Genomic DNA, 6,306 nt, shown 5'->3' with positions numbered 1-6,306 from the left:
CACCACCCAAAAGCCAGCCCTTGGAACATGTTCACTTTATAGTACTACATGTTACATAAAGCCATCTGATGAATTTCTAGATCTTGTAGGTAAGAAAAAGAGATCTCTTGTTAACTGGGATGCTGCTTGTTTTTGCAACAGGTCACTGTTAAGCGGGTGATACCCCCCCCTTGCCATCACTTGGAGCTGTGAAACCGACTCTGATGTCAAGACAATGCAATTTGTTGTAACTTAATACAACAGAAACTGCCTAAAAGGGACAACAGTTAGGATCTCTGAATGAGTTTAGCTACTGTGCAGGAGAAGCACTGAGTTTCTGAGCACAGCCACAGGGAGGAGCAGGAATGAACAGCAGCATCGGAGCGGAGCGGAGCCGCTCGCTTCTGCACAGCAGGGAGGAGGAACCAGGCGCGGGGCTTGTGTGTCAGATAATGTACCAGTCACAACGTGGACAGAAAGGTCTGTCAGTCCCAGCCCTCAGATAAAAGTGGTCATGGGGTAACCTTCAAATATTACAAAAGAACCTTCGGCTAAGTAAAAGGATGCAGAAATTCTAAAAATCTACAACTTGAAAAGTTACAGAAACCAGCAGAAATTGTTGCCATAGAGGCCCAAGCTCAAGTATGGCATTCTGTTCATCTCAGTAGGAAATGCCCTGTCTTTCAGGCATTCGAGATAAAAGACTGAAAAACTGTATTTCAGTTATCAAAGTGCAGAGAGTAATTTGCCTTTTCTAATGTGCATAGAAATTACCAGGGAGATGCACATCCTAAACTTTTGTTTTGCTCAGATTTGGGCTTCTTTCCTGACAGGAGAAGGAAACACAGCTTAGCATGTCTCCAAGCAAGCCTTTGGCTGTGTCTTAGGGACCAGCAGTAGAGGACCTTCCACCTGCAGCCCAGAGACAGCACACACTCACCACAGGGTTCAGATACTCCCCAGTTGCCTATTGATTCTTGTGTAGCAGAGGTGTTTAAAAGCTATATTTAGGCTGTAACAGCAGAAAAGTTACCAGTGTCTATTCAGCAGGTATGGTGGGGCTGTTTAATGGCAAGAACAAAGGTAGAGAAATAGGCACAAGCGAATGTCTCCCAGTGCAACTCATTCCAGATTTTGGGCAAGTTAAAATCATTGGAAAGGAAAGGCTCCTGGACAGTACTTGCAGTTTGGGTCTCATACTGAGAGCATGAGATCAAACTGAGGAAATGTTCAGAAGGTAAAAACAAGTCAGACATACACAATCAAGCATCACACCCTGGAGCTGTTGCAGCAGACTGAGTGTCACAGGCCTCAGGGTGGCCATGCTGCCTCACCAAATGGACCAGGGCACCTCATTAGGCAGAAATTCCTCTCTACTGAGAAAGATGGAATAAAGATTTCATAAAATACATAAGTCCCAAACAGCATCCAAGCCAGAGGCTCCCTGGTGATGCTGCATCACCACTCTCATCCTGGGTGGGGGGACTCATCCCTCAACAAGAGCTGTTACCTTCTTCACTAGAAGAAAATCTGCAATTCTCCTGTTTGATGCACCACCCAGACCTCCAGCTGCTGTTCAGATGGCCTTAAGTCTCCTCTATGGCCTGTGTCACACCTGGACACGTGCACCGATGTCTTTGTCAGCCTACAGGTCTCAGGTGCCACTAGATGCCTGTATGCGGGGAGCCAAATCCTGCCTATGCCTCACCAGCACCCACCTGGGAAGTGGTGCCTGTAAGAGAGCTCAGCGAACACCAGATGCCACTGTTCCCTTAGCCATGTTGAGGGAAATCATGTTTACAATGCAGAGCAAATTTTTCCAACCTTTTCTTGCATGCACCAAGTCTCTCAAGGCTGCAAGAACTGGCTTTCTGTGAAAGGCTGGGGTTTAGATATTGAATTATTGCTCTGGTGCTTTCTGGGAGACAGCAGTGAGCCCATCTCTCTTTCAAAGGTTCGCAGGGCTGGGACCAGGGACTCTGTTCCTGCATAAAAGTGCCACTTGGTGTGGGGCTGGCTGCTGCAGGAATTAGCATGTTCACAAAGAACATTTATTTTCCTGAACAGAGGGTGACACCAGCACTCCTCCCTTAGCCAGGAAAGGAAAAATACCAAGAATGCTTTTAAATGAGTAACATGAGAGGGTTTAAAGTACATCTGGGTTCACTTAGCTTTCAGATACAAAGTCAGTCTGAAAAAAAAAAAAGTATTTAACCATTATTTCAACTGGAAAGAAAGAAAAGAAAAAAGTGGGGGATGTGGAATAATTTTCTTCCATCCATAAGCCATAGACATGCACCGCTTGGGTTTCCTTTTCCTTTGCCACAGCGAAGCAGACACAACTAGCACAGTTCCTGTGATAACCTGAAAAGAGATAACCACTGAATATGAATCAGGGTAGCTTCTCCAAAATCAGGTAAGAAATCCCAATTTATACCAACTGGTGGTCTAAGCTTCTACCAGCACCCATTTGGTTATTTCAGACGTGCCTGTATCAACCATGCTGTTGAGCAAACCTGACAAAATGCCTGTGGTTAATCACCCACCACTACATTGACTTAACAGTGGCTGAACAAAGTATTTTAGTTCAACACTGTAAGGTTCCTTTCCTCTAAATCAAAACTGGGATGATGTACAGGGCAATTGTCATCAGTAATAGAGACCAGCTAGAAACAAAAATCAATTTATTGACCATCTTGACTGTGCATATGCACACATGTTTTTTTGTCTTCCAAGTTTTCCTAGGACAAATATAATGAATTTGGCAGGCTGAGAAAACAAAATAAAGGTGGAAACTCAGCTGTGATCTAAGACAGGCAGAAGGTGGCAGTGCAGGCGTTTGGTAAAGGCTGGAGCAGCAGCAAGCAAAGAAGATAGAAGGCAGTGGCCTGAAAGAAGTCAGGCTTTCCAATTTACTTGCTATGGACGTAAATCACACTGTAAGTTCTGATAAATAATGAGAATGGACATGGGAAAGAAAACTGTCATCTTTTAAATTTCAGCTATAGGAAAAATTACCATTTCAAACCACTCAGTTTCAATGATTTCTAACGTTAGACATTCCAACACTTACATACTCTTCCTTGAGGGAAAGCGTGTACTTTTCTAATCTAATGAGGATCAGTAACGCTGAGTGACTTACCACAAAATAGCTCTCCAAAAGCCTTTCTTTGAAGACAAACAACCATTTTTGCATGGGGAGTCCTTGTTAGGCAAGTTATAGATTATCAGAAACATTTATTTGGCTTACAAATTGCAGACCTCGTGGACACATCCACAGGGGAGCTGCCCTCGCACAAGGGAGGCTGTGGAGAGATCTGTTCGCTGGCTGCTCCTAAATGCCCTAAGAAAAGGCTTGCATAGCCAAAAGCTTGTCTATTTTTTCTATCAGCTGCTCTAATGAAATGTACCACCTTTCCCTATAAGCCTTATCCTTACCCTTTAAGGACATCAGACATTTTTTCAAAGCAGTAATAAATTCAGTTGACTATTTTGTCTTACTTGGAATATGAAAGGAAGATGCTGTGGAGACTGTGGGCACCCTTGACGTGATAAGATCCCAATGGCATTAAAATAAACAGATTTACAGCCGAAGAGGTAGAGCCATATCAAAGCAAAGACAAGAGGGCAGCAAATGGAGGCAAAGAAGCACAGCCCAGCTGCTGCCCAAGAAAAGGAAAGAGTATTTGGCAGGTGGAGAAGGTTGTGTGCAATGGGCACAGTGTCAGTGCCAAAATATGTTGTGATGGTGAGGCAGGGTACGTCATCTGGGTAGCACCAGCAGGATGAAATGTGTTTGTGTATGCCTGAATAACCATCGTTAAAAACCCCGTTTGATGATAGCTCACCAGCAGATCAGAAAGAAGAGATATTTATGAAATGATGTGTTACCAAAAATTTATCCTTTCAAGAGTGGCAGCTTTATATCTGTTAAGCTGCTGGGATTCTTTCCATTGGCCTGAGCAGGGTTTGAGTCAGACTTCAGAGACACAAACACCAGGGCAAGTCCAGACACAGACACCACTGAAGTCAAAAACAAAACTCCTGCCAGCTGCCCATCTATTCCTCTTATGCATCAAAGTCTCAACAACAACAAGTATGGTTTATGAGAAGATTTCCACAACTGATGAGAGGATATACCTGTTCTTGTTTAGAGGAAGAAAGTAAAGCCCAAACCATTTCTAATGGCCAAGGGATCACAGGGAAAATTCAGGTCGGAGGAGACCTCAAGGAGGTCACGTTAGCCAACATCCTTCTTGCTTGAAATAATCTCTCATCTTTTGAAAATGGCATCAGCAATTTATACAGAAAACATTCTTGACATACACAATAATTGCCGTAGCCAAAAGAGTAGTGGTTGATGCAGAGGAAATATATGAATATATATATATTTTTTTCCAATTAAATAAATGAAATAGAAGATTGGTGTAACTCATCTGGAAGGCAGGTTTGGAATAAATTAATCCCTCTATGAAATACTCCTTTGATATCTCAAACAGGGTGATTCACCCCACCTGGGACATGTCCAGTGGGGTGATGTGCTTTGCAGGGAGCCAGCAGTTCCCAGTGAGCTATTTGGGGGTGAAAGGGGAAGGAGGGAAGTGAACAGTGTTGTCTTGGCGATAGGGAGTTGCACTGAGATTTGAAAACTCAATTCCCATTCCCAGGGCTGCCCCATCTCTGTTTGCCTTTTAGGTCATCCAAGCGCAGGATGGGGAGGTTGTACCTACTAGAGCTGATGGCAAAATGTTCTTCCTGCCCTGGAGGGGTTGTTGGGGTCTTGATATTCCTGCATCTGTCTTCAAGCAAAACTTTGTATCTTTAAAACATTCACAAGGCTATTATCCAAAAGACTCTGCTATAATAATTTCAAGATGGTTTGCTTCAATTTTGACTTTTTTTTAATGCTCTCCAGCTTTTTGGTATAAGCTAAATAAAGCATTGTTTCTAGCCAAAAAATAAAACTTCAAATTTAGATCACAGCAGTTCCTTTCAAAGCAGCGCTAAAACTTTTTTCAATTTGGGGGAATACCTATTCCCACAAATAGTTTCAATTCTGATAAATCAGCATTTCCAGACAGAAAATCGGTTTAGTTTTGTTTTAAATCCTAACCCTGCCTAAAACTTAACTCTTTGTTATGAACTACTTTGAAATTTACTAACAAAGCATGCTGCACAGCAGTAAGTAGAGTCGTGATTATTTTTCAAGTGAAAATTACGTTTCAAAACATAAGGGAAGGACATCTTTTAATCATTTTGACTATGTTTAAGTGAGATCACTAGGAGAGACTGTAGCTCTGCAAAGGACACGTGCAGGCATGCCTAGGAATTTGGCTTGCCTGCAGTTTATCTGTCCCAATTGAAGACAGATGCAGCCTTTCTCTTCCATGAACATTCGTGAACTGGCAGATCTGAACAGGGAGACAGTTAATATATAGCAACTGTTCCTGAACTAATCAGACACTGGCTTTAAGAGGGTTGTTTGGCTTTAACTTGCCTAATTGCATGAAGATGATTTTCAGTTTTCCTTCTTAGACAAGATGCAGCCCAGAAAATACTCAAGTTTGGGTAATAGTGTGGTTTACAGTTTGTGTCACTTCTCTGAAGCCTATGACAAAAGAGGGGAATTACAGGATGCGCAAAGTATCAAAGTGGCTTATGCTCCAGTTCTGCTTTGCAGAAGTCAAGGAGCTTCCCCAAAGCACATACAAACATAACGGGAATGGGTGATGGTTTGGAAAGCCCAACAGGTACTCAAACCTGCCTCTTGTTTAAATATCTGAGGATTCACCCTGGACCTGCGCACCACCATTCCCGAGCTGAGGGGCTTAGCAACATCCTACTGATGAGCACACCAGGCACATGGTGAAGCTGCAGCCCCATCTCCACCAGTGCAGCCCTGGTGAAATGAATGTATCTGAGTACCTGGGTTGTCACATGCTAGGAGAAAACGAGACCTGAGTCAACTCTCCTGCAGCCCTGATGTCTCCTGTAGCTCAGTTCAGCCCAGACACAGTTCAGAGGTCAAACATAGTCACAAACACAGCAGTCTGTCACTATTCCTTGCTCCTTGCACAGCAGCGGCACAGGGGAAGCTCCATTTCACAAGGTTGTATGGGCAATCAGACCGGCTGCATGGATCCAGCAACCCCGGTCACAAACAACACAAACCCTGCGAGACAGACAACGGACAAGCAGGATGGTTAAAGGTAAGTTCAGTGCAGTTTTTGCTCCTGTACTCAAAAATAACACTTACTAGAGATGATTTCTCTTTAAATTATATATATATGTGTTATCTAAGCTCTCAAGAAGTTTCACAGCAACACA

Source organism: Columba livia, chromosome 7 (genome assembly GCF_036013475.1).
Source record: "Columba livia isolate bColLiv1 breed racing homer chromosome 7, bColLiv1.pat.W.v2, whole genome shotgun sequence".
In the NCBI taxonomy this organism is placed as follows: Eukaryota; Metazoa; Chordata; class Aves; order Columbiformes; family Columbidae; genus Columba; species Columba livia.
The sequence above is the reverse complement of the archived record's forward strand: the minus strand, read 5'-3'. Positions refer to the sequence as shown.